General features: G+C 44.1%; 1 long non-coding RNA gene across 1 annotated transcript in view; it reads left to right on the plus strand.

Moving 5' to 3' along the window:
• The window catches only part of LOC141958648 (uncharacterized), a 124660-nt gene extending 114341 nt beyond the window's left edge, over nt 1-10319 (plus strand). The window contains exon 6 of the long non-coding RNA XR_012633299.1: nt 9056-10319. This is a non-coding gene — a long non-coding RNA (uncharacterized LOC141958648). The remainder of the gene's footprint in view (nt 1-9055) is intronic.
• Nucleotides 10320-14427: the final 4108 nt, after the last annotated feature.

The following is a 14427-nucleotide window of genomic DNA, read 5'->3' on the forward strand; positions in this document are numbered from 1 at the left end:
TCACTAAAGCTGCTCTTATCAAACTTCCTGCTGGGGATGCTGTCATTTACTTTGAGGGTGCTTGCAGGAGGTAAGTATTGCAGCCCCTTTTGTTCAGCTTGGCTTCCTAAGACTTGTTAATTATTTCATTTGGAGTTAGATGTAAACATGATGAAGGTGGGATTATTTCCTCAGGACTACCACTCACTAAAACGTGCTTTGTGAATCTTGGAAAGTGCATTGAATGCTCTTTGGTGCTTCACAAATCAGAATAGGAGTATAAGAATCAAAGTAAAATCATGGTTGAGCATCTGTGTCCATAAAGACGTGGCTACTGTTACCAAGGGGGTTATATCTGTTAAAAACATACAGAATTCAGAAACATGGATTTGGTCTGTGTGTTTGTGTTGAGGGAGGCTGAGATAATTCGCAAGGAGGGTCTATTTATCCAGTAATGCTGAAGACAAAAAAGGATCTTTTAATTACCCCCCAGTGACAGAAGAGTATGAAACCACTATTCATGATAGCGTGGAGACTTCATGATATCTTGGTGGCAGTTGTTCTGTTCAAACAAAATTATATAAAGGAAGCTATTTACTTTTTGTCTAAATATGATCCTCCAAGGATTAATATTTACAGGGAATTGGGGAAAAATTAGTTTAATATCAATGCAGATTATTTAAATCAGAAACTGGACATTACAGTAAAAGATAAAGGATCCTAGAAATAGGTAAGACTAGTGGCCCTCTTTGCTAGGACATAGAAATGGAGGTGTTGGGAGTCAGCTTGGAAACCTGACTCTCAGGAGCTGGGTTTTAACTGATGCTGGCCCCAGTGAGGGATGCAGATGTAGCAAAAACAAAGATGGCCAAACCCCAGGAAGGTGAGGGACCATGGCTACCCTCTTTGAAGGAAGGTAATGCTGCGTTTTTGCAGTTGCTAGTTCAGTGGTGTTGCTTCATTCTTTTGTTTGAGGGAAATGAAGACCTGAAATCCTGCTGCTCAGAATTACTGGTCTTGTGGGCAGGGAGCTGCAACAGTCCATAGAGAGAGGCATTTATTTTGTCACGTGAAGTTTTGTTCAAGTATAAAGCTGATTTTCATGAGAAAAAGGGGGAAAAATGATCGTGTTATTTTTTAATGTTTCTTAATAGCTCTGCCCTCTGGGGGTTTTGCACCTTTTTTCAGGGAGAACAAGGCACTGCTCTACAAGGAATACAGGGGTGAGCTATTTCAGTCATTCCCCATATTTAAAATGTATAACTTTGTCAATGTGATTTTTTTTCTAAAGCTGAGGGAGGGGGAGAGAGACAACGACAGCCTTTCAAGGAAGGAAGGACAATGGAAGTATTTGGTGTGCTCCCAAGTCATTAATTAGTATCAGCTGATGAGTCAGAAAATGTGGTTGTCTGCTGACTTGTAATGTGTCTTAGTAACAAAACAGGTTCCTGTAGCGGCAGTTCACCATTACTAATGCAGAGCCAAGCCCTCTGTCAGACCCACATCCAAATAAAGGGTTGCCTTTTGCTTCCCGTTTGCTTGTCCCATCTCTTGGTCCCCCTACTGACCTCTGTGGGCAGCCTTATGAAAATAGTGTTTCTACAAACATGCAGCATGCTGTATGTAAACATATGTACATTCAGATTGAATCAGTATGGACACTAGATTGTGCCATATTCAGTAATTTTATATCTGATATATAAATATAGGAATAAAATAATATTCTCCATTTTTAAGACTGTATGACCCTCACTGTTGAAAACTGCAGGGATTTTGCAAAGCGGCTTCAGGTCATGCTCACAGCAAAGCACTCAAGGCAGTTGTTGAAGGCATCCCTTACCCCCCTGCATGACATGCCGCCCCGCAGCCTAGCACTGGTTCTTGCTGTCCAGAGAAGAAAGCAGTGGCATGGACTGGGATACGCCACTGCAGGGACCCAGCGGCATCTGCTGTGAGACAATCTGCTCCACAGGGTCAGCTGTGAAGGAGCAGAACTAGGGAAAGGCAAAGGCAGATGGCAAATGGGCTGATCCTGCTCAGAGTGGGAGGCTGGGCTGCAGTGATGACCTGCTGAGGTCCCTTCCTACCTGAATTACCTGGTCATCCTCTAACCCATGCCAGGACTGCTCAGGTTCGCAAGCCCTCGCACACACTTGCCTGAGTCAAGTATTTGGCTCTCTGACTGGCTTCCAGCCTTGGATTTTGGCCACACATTTACATCTATATAATAATTCTGTGACTTAAAACTCTGCCCCCCTCCTCTACATCTGAATCTGCACAGAAAAAAAAGATGGAGATTTTAGGTTAGGGCAATTACCCCAGCCTGTGTTTTCTGGTGGATTTTCACAGCGTGAGATCCAGACTTGCTATCTGCTACCAAAGCTGAGAGACAGAATTGTCCTAAGAAACCTCAGGAATCAGGGCAAGAGGCATTCAGGGAGCCTTAGCTGGCAGCCGCTGGGGTATCTGTCCTCTATGCTGCTGCATGGCACACTTTGCTGCCCAAAATACACACTGTTGTGGCCACCCTCTCCTGACTAGAATAACACTGTGGTAATGTCACTGTGAGAAGTCGGACACATAGGACACCATGATCACAATGGAGCTCCTGGCCAGCCTGGGGTCTGGCAGCATCGCACCCTTCACTCTGCAGTGGCTGGGAAGCTGCACTGCCTGTTTTGGCAGGATCCATCATCTGTCTGATCCAAGCTCTCACCGTCTGTCCTGCAGAGTTGTTTCATTTGTCTGCATTCCTCTTTACGTGCTAAAAGTAACACATGAAATCAGGCAAGCAAAACTAGGAGAGACGGCATGTGAAAGGTGTTGAAGGATCTCAGTACCAACAAAAAGGAAAGGAAAGGGGAGGTTGGCTCCTTCCCTTACAGGGGCTGGTATCAGAGGAGCACCCAGCAGGACACCCCCTTCAGGTACGGCTCAAACCCATCCCTCATTCTCCCATGTTCAAGTAAAACAAGCCAATGGCCTCTGCTTTGGTATTGTTTCCAGCAGTCAGAGTTCAAAAACACACTAGCATTTGTTTTTTTCTGGCAAGCAGAAGACTGAAAGGGGTTTGGGAAGGTGCATACAGACACACATGATTTCCTTGCATCTGATGGTTCACCTTCTCTGCTCCTCCCCCAGAAGTACCAGGATACACCTTGTTGCGCAAATGGGCTGATGAATCTTGTGAGCCATTCCCCCAACCCCAGAGTTTGCCAGCGGCCATGCAGCTCGGAGGCCAAGAGCTCTGACTGCCCATCTCTGGACCAATGTAGTCATTCCTCCTGCCCATAGTCTCCTCATGCCCCTCGGCTGCTGGCATGCTTGGTCCCCATCACGGTGCCTTCTGTGGAGAAGCAGCAGCCAGGGCTCACCAGGCATGGCCACCGTGGAGCCAGACATCCCTGCTCACGTGGCAGGACCCAGTGCCTGTGGAAGTCCTGCTCCAGGAAGAGGTGGCATCGACATCCAATGGCTGCTTCACTGGGAGGGGGATGAAAAATCTAATTTTCCTTTGACTTAGACATATCAGCATCAGGCAGTGATGCTGACCTTTAAAGCTCCTTTTTGGGACTACCTCTGGAGGGCTCCCAGCAGCTCAGAGAGACAGTGGCTCTGCACTGATTACTGGTTGCTGTGAGAAGGGCAAGGGGAAGGGGAACCTCCACCTCCCACCACCTCCTGTGCCAGGAGGCATCTGAGCTGTCCCCTCTGCAGCCTTCCGGGCTCAGACACATCCACACCAGTGACATGGGTTGCAGGAAGCTCACCACCCACTGACCTATGTACACCCACTGTGACTCCTCCTGGCTACCAGACCAGGGCAGCCCAGTGGGCTTGTGTCTGGTGGAGAGGGCTTCAGCCAGTGGCTCATCTCTCTTAACCTGAACTGACCCATCTCCTCGTGGAACTGTGTTGAAAGAGGAAAACACCTTGGCCACAGTTTGATGGGAGAAAAAAGGCATTTCTAAATGTCTGCCCACATGGTATGACCAGTAGTGGACAACATCCTTATTTTACACTGCGATTTTGAACTGCAGTGTCCCCAGTCAAACAAAAGCACTGTAAGTCCATTCACTCCTTCATATAGGGTAACAACCACATATGATTTATTTAAATTAGTTAATATCACTGATCAGACGTTTATCTGCTAATGTAGCAAATAATTGCGGGGCCACACCACCATGTAAGTGATAACTTAGCAAAGGTAGCTGGGTTCCAGGCACCTGCCGGTCATTGCTAATCGTGTTTCAAGACCTAATTGGCAAATGAATTGGTTTTCTAATGTGAACTGCTTTTTTTTGCTTGTCTGATTAGTCTTATTTGCCTCATGGTAAAGTTCTGGACTGATAAAAAACAGTTAAGACAAACATCAGCTTATGAGGCTGTTCTGTTTAGCTTCACAGGTTTCTATCTTGTCTTTTTCCAGATAGCTGCATATTTTTAATCACTCTTGTTTGACAAGCTCAAAGGTAAGGGCCTAACTGCCTTTTATTCACATTCAGTGGCAATTCAGGCACATCTCAGTTTAATCATGATCATTGAATCTAGTTTCGAGAAAAAAGCCTGCTCAGAATACATACAGCATCATGATACATGCACTGTTTTCCCTAAATATAAAGCAAACTAAAGGATAGGGTAGGAGGGACACAAATGTTTTGACACAAATAGACAGAAAAAGGGTTTTTTCTAGTAGTTAATTTTCAAAATAGAAATCCTGTGGGATCTCAAAATAGAAATCACTTCTACGTAATTAAATCTTTTGAGAGGTTCATCTGCATGCTTGTCCCTGATGTGGGACTGGTGTTTTGCTGTCCATAATTAGGCACAGTTGGTCTCTCCTGCAGCTCCCCAGTAAATTGGTGGTACGGTCAGCAGCTCCTGATGTGTCCGTGGGAGATGTGGCCGCAGCTCCAAGGTGCCATGCACCTGGGAGGGGAAAGACATTCGACAGGACCAGCTAAAATAATGAGAGAAATTGTCACATCCCCCAGGGGCCAGATTTTCAAAGATAAGCATACAAGTCCCATTTTCAACAGTGTTGCAGGTGTAGCCAGTATTGTCCACCTAGTCTTTCAACCTGAAAATCCATTATCTGAATGTAAAGAAAATGGAAATGATGAGTTATTACAGCGATTTATACACTTCTCTTCATGGACTCGGGGTGGGGAAAAAAATACGTCCGCAAACATGAGTAGTGTTCTGCACTAAAAATAACTGGGTAGTTTTTGAGCAGACTGCTTTTGTATGTGGGTGTCTCCTCTTCCTTTCTGTTTCTGTCATTAGTTCTCTGTACAGCAGAGAATAGCGGCCTGTTATCTTTTGGAGTGCCTCCATGTTTAAGACCTCAGCTGCAGGTATCTTGGGTATAAATTATCCCAAACACACTGTGCCCAAACCTGCAGAAGCAATGCAAATGCCCCTAAGCCAAGCTGCCAGCATCAGGGTGATGTGGGGAGACATTTACTCTCACGGCTGGGGCAATTGCTGGCAGGCAGCCGTCATCCCCCATACAGGGATGGGGAACTGGGGTGAGATGTTTATGGAGGGGTGGCAGGACCCTACACAGCTTCCTGAGTGCCCCGGGAAACATGTCCCATACACTTGGAGATAGATCAGTGCTTGCAGGGAGGCTGGGGAGGCAGGGAGCAGCCCCCTTGCCCGGCACACTCTCTTGAATGAGCCTCAGACCTGGGGCGAGCTGCTGCAGGGAAGGTGGTGGCTTTATGTATACAAAAGTACACAAAGTGCTTCCTAGTGTGCTGGGCGTTGGACCTTCCCGGGGCAGAGAAGGAGGGCCCAGGTACCACCAAGGCACTGATCTGTGCCGGTGATGTGGGGTGCACAAGCATCAGGCAGCCATGGCATTGGAAAGCTCACGGAGGCTTTCCAGCACGGGGATGTCCCAGCACCCTCTAAGTAAGTGTCTTTCCCCAGGGCGGCTCCACCAAGGTAAAGCTTCACCAACACCACCACACATCAGCTTTGCCTGCTGCTCTCATGGGCGGGAAGGAGCTGCCTGAGCACCTCATGTTAGGGTAGGGCTGATTTTCACTGGTGCCTTTAACATGCTCCGGGAGTTCAGGAGTAACAGATGGCAGCATTTATTGCATTGCAGTGGCGTCCCCTGCCAGCTTCACTTGATCCAAGCCCAGCAGCACAGGACAGTCCCTCCCATTCATAAAACCCTGGGATTTTTATTGTTCCCTTTGACGTTTGGTTTTTGAATGATACTGATTTATGCTCATGAATGTCTTAGTGCTCTTGTGAAAAATAACCTGGTGGCATGGGGTCAGGGGCAGGGAGGCAAAGCCATTTTTCTTTTTGCTCCACTTCTCTCCCAGGCTGGGTGTGAAATATGTTCTGCAGTTAATGATGAAGTGCTGAGGCTGCCAGGACATTCTGCTTACCCAGCGAAAGGAACAAAGCATATCTTCTAGCAAAAAGCAGTATTTTTTTGTATCCGAAAGACCAATGGTGCCCACAAAGCACTGAGGCTTTGAAGTTGATGTTCGAGGGAAGGTTAAGTGCATGTGGCTGTAAAGCTAACTGACAGCTTTAGGAGAAGGGACACCTAAAAAACTTTCACAAATAGAGCAGCAATGCATATAAACTGTCCTAGATGAGGGTTTTCATCTCTTCGTGTCTTGTTATTTCACCCTTGTATTTGGATTTGAAGCTTCCAAAGAAGAAAATTACTTCTGCTGCCATTGCTTTTGAAGCAGAAATTAAAGATTATATTAAACATATGTACAAAGTGTGGAGGCTCATTTCAAGTGTTTTCCCAGAGACTCCCTGGCAGAAAAACATCCTCTTCCATAGTGTGTAGGTCTAACTCCTGCTCGTAGCTGTGGTTACAGCTGAGAGTAAATGACTGTCAAAATAAAATGCTGTTATGGCACTGTGCTTACACAATCCCTTATGCAGCTACAGCACAGTTATAACCTAAAGTCTTGGTGAAAGGGGACTGTAAATGTCAAGACCAAAAGGGTAATATGACAATATAATATGATTTCTCAGTACTAAAGCTGCAAGCCTGCCCTGGATTTCATAAACATATGAATGGATATCTTCTGGCACAGTAATTCAGAGAAATCCAAGGCCATCAGGTTTCTCAGTGGGTAGTGGTGGCCTCGGATGCAGCAAATATCCTCTGAAGTGCCCTAGTGCCTTGCAGGAAGGGGTGCTCACTGCCCTGAAGCGCCTCACTCCCCCTCCAGAAGTGACCAGCTCCAAAGGTGGAACAGCTGGGAAAGCTGCTGCCCCCTACAACATGATAAATACCCACGTCTTATGCATGCAGCATCCTGCATGTGGTCCCTGCTGTTACTGGAACTGTGGATTCAACCCTGTTCTCCTAGCGAAGCCCTGTTCTCCTGCATTCCCCAAGCATGCTGGGTTACGAATTTCATTACATGGCCTCAGGTAGATGCAGTGGAGGTACACAGCACTGTAATGCCTACCATGGAGGGATAATAAGTAAAATTAAATATGATTTATGAGTCAAACAAATATGGCATAATGCTTGCCAAGTATTATTAAATGTAATTTTCAGTTTACATATTAACAAACTCACATATTATTTTTAACTTCACTTTTTCTTAAAATAAGTACAGATTTGAAATTTAATTCACAACTATGATGGTCTATTTTAAGATTACCATAGGGTATTAAAATAGTATAAACTCAATAAACACTGATAGATAATATTCAAACAATACTTGTTTGCTCTCAAAGACCTTAAGACAGTTGGAGGTCTAGAATAAGGCGAGTCACAGCTGACCACCTTGAACCAGAGTTTTACTGAGGAGATGTACCAGCTTTTGACAGCAGCAGCCTCTTCTCCAGGTACAGAAGGAACATCTGCTTTGCTTTGCTTTAGTTGTTTAAAATCCTTTACTATGGATAAGGCTTCCAGTAGTCAAGCCATTCGTTTCCAGTGCAAAATGTAATTTGAGTAAATTATACATATGAAACAAATTTACCATACTTTCAGATTCCCACACTTTTATTAAATGCCACTTTCCATCCAGAAACAGCAGGATGCATAAACCAGTTGCCTCTTCTCGTTTTCATTTGCTGTTCCCTGATATATAAAATGAAGAACCTAAGCAGGGTATGTTAAGTTGTGTAATGGCTTAAATATGCTGAACAGGAGCCAGCAGTGTGCCCAGGTGGCCAAGAAGGCCAATGGCATCCTGGCTTGTGTCAGCAATAGAGTGGCCAGCAGGGACAGGGAAGGAATCTTACCCCTGTACTCGGCACTGGTGAGGCCGCACCTCGATTCCTGTGTTCAGTTTTGGGCCCCTCACTACAAAAAGGACATTGAATGACTCGAGCGTGTCCAGAGAAGGGCAACGAAGCTGGTGCAGGGTCTGGAGCACAGGTCGTACGGGGAGCGGCTGAGGGAACTGGGGGTGTTTAGTCTGGAGAAGAGGAGGCTGAGGGGAGACCTCATCGCCCTCTACAGCTCCCTGAAAGGAGGTTGCAGAGAGCTGGGGATGAGTCTCTTTAACCAAGTAATAAGCGATAGGACAAGAGGGAATGGCCTCAAGTTGAGCCAGGGAAAGTTTAGACTAGATGTCAGGAAGCATTTCTTTCCAGAAGGGATTGTTAGGCATTGGAATGGGCTGCCCAGTGAGGTGGTGGTGTCCCCATCCCTGGAGGTGTTTAAGAGTTGGGTCAATGCAGCGCTTAAGGGTATGGTGTAGTTGGGAACTGTCAGTGTTAGGTTAATGGTTGGACTAGATAATCTTCAAGGTCCTTTCCAACCTAGATGATTCTGTGATTCTGTGAAATATGTTTGCCATGTGTCCTGGATAGCAAAAAAAAATATGCCAAATTTGGTGTAAAGACCATATACAACTCCAAATCCACAGCTCTTTGTGTCTAGTAATCAGTGAAGTCTACCTCAAAGAGAAGAAATGCAGAACAAGATTCAAATCGCTTATTTAAAGGAAAGTGTCTTGCTGCTAATTTATATTGTAATTAAAGCCACTGATTATAACCACTTTGGTTGAAATGAGTCTACTCATATGCCCTGCCCTCTGAAGATGCCTCTCACTGTCTTCCACAGCTAGAAGTCATGGATCTGGGTAGACAGAATCTTTGAGGAAAAAAGAATTGCCTTGAGCTCTCTGATGCAAGTGGAATAAATCTGAAGACCTGATCTGAAGCAGGACCCACTGGCTAGGCAGGGCAGCCAAACTGGGCTCATGAGCAGAAATGTCCTTGCTGTAGGAGTGGGCAGGCACAGTCACACTCTCTCCTCACTTATAGATCTGGTATGAAAATGTTCCTGCACAAAAATATTGTCCCATTTCAATGTATGCCATGACTTTACTTCTCTAAAGCAGAGATAAGAGCTCTGGAAGGGATGATTGAAGTGGTACATAAAATGTCCTTGCTGCTCCTTCTTGTGTGCTACAGGAATTATTCATGAGGTGGTATCTGCTCTAAAGTTCCTCATTTCCCAGAGAGATGTCACAGCCTGCTTGTTACCGAACACAGTCTCATAAATTATAAAGAGAGAAGTTTCCTCCTGGATGAGAAGGAATAAATGATGCACTGCAGTATTCAAAACAACATAGGAGTCTTTAACCATGCAGAGCTTTGTTGGATGGTCAGATGTTGCCTTGCTGAGATTTCATAAAATGCCTTCAGCAGCTTGGGGTCCCTCTTCTGACTTGCATTGCTCTATGCAGAAACCAGCCTCATCTCGCTTCTTCATTCACCAAAAGATCAAGAGATGTCGAAGTACTCTGAAGACTTTTTGCAGAGATTGCAGAATACTGCTGGTTCTCAAGGACACCATTTCACCTTAGCTGCCAGTATTTCCCATGGTGTTTCTCCCTCTGATTTTGCAGTCACAATGACTCCTGAGTCTCTGTGCATCACCCAGTCTCTGCCCTGAAACACAATGCTCTCCTGTAGTTTTACCTAGGGCACTGAGAGCTTTGCAAACCCATCTCAACTGTTGAATTGATCACATCTGAAACCAGGAGAATTTTGCCTGGGTTTGGGAAGCAGCAGGTACTTGTGAATACTTTGGATAAGGCTATATGTAGAAAGCCGTGTTTCAACCAAGCTACTGAAGAAGAACTTCTAAAACTTAATTTTCCCTTTAAAACTGATGAGCTGAAATAGCCGTCACAGTTTATGGTGAACTGCTCTTTTGGATACTGAGGAAGCAGCAAGAGAGAAACTGCTGGGTTTTGTGACCTAATGGGAAGTGTTGCTTTTTTTGCTAGCAGTGAATAAGGAGATCCTTAAGATCATAGAAGAGCATCAACCCTACAGCAACACAGTATGTTTCACTGTGCTACAGCTTTTTTTTTTGCCCATCCTTCATTCAATTCTATGGATTGTCTCATCGAAATAAACAGTTCAAACTCTTTCACGTCTTTATCTTCTTCCCATTTACTCTTTGGTATAAGACATTTTATATGTTTTAAGTATTTTTATTAGTGATGTAGAGTTACTATTTAGCCATTTAGCTCCAATCATATTTTGATCATCATCCAATTATAGTCTGATTATTAGATTCCTGTAGGGTAGATAGGGTAGATCTTGCTAAGTATGTTTGTCTTTTCTCATTTGAAAAACAATCTTCTTCGAATATTATCTTCCTTTTTTTTTTTTTTTTTTGGTGATGAAGCAGCCTGTGGTGTCAATACAAATGCTGTGACATTTATAGCAGTTCAGCTGGGAACATGCTGCCTGCCTGTTCCTTTTATACCTAATTTGCTGATGATTTCCAACAGTGTCAGAGCACAAGCAAGCACTCTGTTTGATAGCAGTGTCTGCTGGTGCCCTTTTCTTTTTTTTAACCTTTATCTAATTTTGGCAGGACCACAGTTCCTGCTCTTAAACCCGATAACAGAATCAGCACACAGCCCAAACCTACAGTAAAAGGCTTTGAGACCACTTAGGCAGGATGTCCCAGTCCAGCACATGCTGAAACGGGGTCATCTGACCCATGAGATTGGCAGTGTCAGTTGCTGCTGGTGAGCTTGCCGGGTGTCCACGGCCCTAATAATCCCAGTGCTTGTGATTGCTATTGGTATATCTTGTCTTTCTTGATGACTCCCTTTGTTTCCTCTCTCCTGATTTGAAAACAATCTCAAATCCTAATTAAGAAATACTGCTTAACCACAGTGTTTTACAAGGATATTTTCTATTCTATGTGGTTTCCACGGTGTAAACCTTAAAGGGCAGAGCAATATGGGAAGGGAACTGGGAGGGTCACAGATCTGAAGGCAAGAAAGAACTTTTAAATGTATCACAATCACCTGCAAGGAAACGATCATTAAATTTTGTTTGAGTGTCCATATATTGAACTAAATAACTTGTGTTAGACTAAAGCTTATCACCCAGAAAGGCACCAAAACTTCAGCAGATGCCATCAAGAATTGGAGAAACTATTTATATTTCAACCCTCTGATAACCATACTTCTTTTTGAAAAATGTATTTGTGTAAAAACTGCTACCTAAAACTGATAATTATTATCTATTGATAATTTGAATATTATCACTGATTCCTTTATCTGAATTAATACATCCTTAAGAGTAGATATTTGGGGTATCTAATGCTATAGAAGCATTCTCTACAGATTTTGACAAGTAAATTACGTTTTCCTCAGAGGTTTTGGCAATTTTTCTGTGTTCCAATTATTTGGTGGGTCTCTTCTGCAAGTTAATTTTATTCTGTAAGAAACGTAGTTGCTAATTTGACACAGGTTTCCAAGATCACCTCACCACTGTTGTGTATAAGCATTTGTGTCAGTGTACTGCTCACTCTTGTCCATATAGCTATATACTTTTTTTTTTTTTTCCTGGTGTCATATATCCATTTTTTTTGTTCTGAGCACTTCAGCTGTACTGTTTATTCTCTTTTAATTCCCAAACACTACACAGAGTCATTTCTTTCCAGGGTCCTGTTTCCCACTGTGCAGGTCGAGCCAGCACTCCTCCTTCCTAGATGTGTGGTTTTGCATTGCCTTGTGTTAAAATACTTCTTGTTTAGGTGACTTGAGCTGAGCAAGAGCCCCAGCTCCCTCTGCGCGACTGCCATAACATTGCGTACTTCCTTTGCAAGGGGGGCATCCTCCACACATCGGCTTTGCTGTGTTCTTGTAATTGCATTTAGGTGCTCAAAAAAACCACTGCCGTGGTCCTACACTGATTGAATCCAAAATCTGGCCTTTGATTTCATGACAGTTCCTCACTGTTAATCAGGAGAGTCTTAACCCACTGGCTGTGTCCTGTATTATGTTGTGGGGTTTTTTTTTTATGTTGGCGGGGTTTTCCTGAGATAACATCCAGCTCGCCTGTTACAATGTATATGGGTTAGAAGTCTGTTGTGCGTCCATTAATTGCCTTTTATCAGCCAAACTTGTAAACTGGAAAGGTGAAAGACATGGTAAATAATGCTAGTTTGCTCTTATAAACCACTGGTTACAGTGACTAAATGTACACCTTTTTAGTCACTGTATCTCACATCAATGGCTTTGATCTCCATGGTTTCACCTAGGGTGGAAATCAGCCAGCCAGGCTATATAGCTTTCAACCAGTGACCTCCTACTTGTCCTGTTCAATTAGTTCATCACGTTCTTGCTTTAAATTTTCTGTACTTACAGAGTTTAAATTTTCTGATACTTAAAAAGCCACCCAAAAATCATTCCCTTATCAGCCACCTCTTTTGGGACACTTGGGGAGCACAAGATATACTCTGCTCCTGTTACAGGATCCAGCATCCTGCATTTTCCAAAAGCAGAGAAAAAGCACTTTAATGAAAGTTTCTGCCCGTTTTTGTCTCATTTGAAACATTCTTCTATCTCCAGCTATTTGAGGTCCTCACTCATTTTCAGTTCTTGTTCTGAATATATTTACATTTAATAATTTTCCTTAAACAAATGGTAGATTCCCACAGTAATGAAGACGCATCTGTCTAGCATTTGCCATGACCTGTACTACAGCTATCAGGACGAGCTGTCATTTTCTGTTTCTGGAAAATCCTAGCACATCACTCATGCCATTATGGAGTGATGGGACTAACATCATATTATTTTGGGGTGGGTGCAGCTGTGATGCTCTGCACGGGAAGCCGTGTAAGGTCTCCCCTTCCCTATAACCTAGCGGTTGTGCTAAAGGAAGGCTGGAGCCTGGCACCTGCTCACTGCCCCGTGCCTGCCCGCTCACTCCTCACTTTTCTTTGGAAGCTGCAACAGCAACTTGGGGCTTTGCAAGTGTGAGTTCATTTGAGCGATTTCCAAAGCACCCTGCAGCTCTTCCAACTTGCTCAGACTTGGAGTCTCCTTGTATGACAGCCTTTTGAAATGGCCACAAATATGTTTTCTCACTTCCCATTCATGTATTAAATACTCATCTCAACGATGAAATGCTTGCCCGGGTCTCTATTAATGAACAAGTGAGAGATGTTTAGCACCAGTAGAGTTTACTGCTCAAAGGCACAGGCTTCTTGGAGACCCTCTCAGTCATTTCCAGCTCTGTCTGACTGAAAGTAATGGGGAGGGGGGCAAGGGAAAGGAAGAGGCTGTTCCTGTCAATGGGATTCCAGCTGGTTTGTATATAAAACCTTTCCAGGACACCCAAAATGCTTCATTCACCATTTGGACATCATATTCTACATAAAACCAATTATTGGTTGACATCTACAACCCTGCTGAGATATGTGATAATGGTGCCCCTTGTCTGCAAAGACAAACACACACATTCTCCCCACAGCGTGCAGCCAAGCGGCCCTCGCCAGCCTCGGCGGCAGAAGAATGCACCCCTATTCCCCGCCACTTTCTCTCTCTGCCTGCCTGCCCTGGCAAGCCAAGCCCGTGAGAATACCCTGGCATAACTTCCTGGCAAGAACCACCATTTTTATGCTGCTTTTGGGTAAACTTCAATGACTCATCTTGTATTCATGCTCAGCTATGGTTGGCTTTTTTTTTTTTTTTCTTCTAATGTTCTGATCTGCCAAGCTGCAAGTGGATTGCTTAACAATGTGCAATGCTTGGAGAACAGATGGGCTCTTCTGCCTGGTGGCATGCAAAAATGAAATTTTATCAATCAAACTTCAGTTTGTGACATTTTATTTGAAATGGTTATTTCAACAGCTACTTTGCCACCCACCAGCTCTGTTGTATTTCCTTCTGCATCAGGTACAACTTTTCGACAAATTCAGTGTTCAGCAGCCAGCAGTCTGCGTTGCAGCTGTACCTTGCACAAGATCATCTCAAATTGCCCTCCTGTACAAACACATACTTACAGAAAGTTCCTGATCTTAAAATTTTACAGTTCAGGCAGGGAAATTGGTTGGCCAATCTTAGTAGCAGATCTGGTAATGGATACCCAGGTCCTCAAGCTCACTGTAGACTACACTGTGTAGCTCCCCTTTGCCAGGGCTGGTGCAAACTCACCATTATTTAACCTATGAAC

Source organism: Athene noctua, chromosome 3, assembly GCF_965140245.1.
Source record: "Athene noctua chromosome 3, bAthNoc1.hap1.1, whole genome shotgun sequence".
In the NCBI taxonomy this organism is placed as follows: domain Eukaryota; kingdom Metazoa; phylum Chordata; class Aves; order Strigiformes; family Strigidae; genus Athene; species Athene noctua.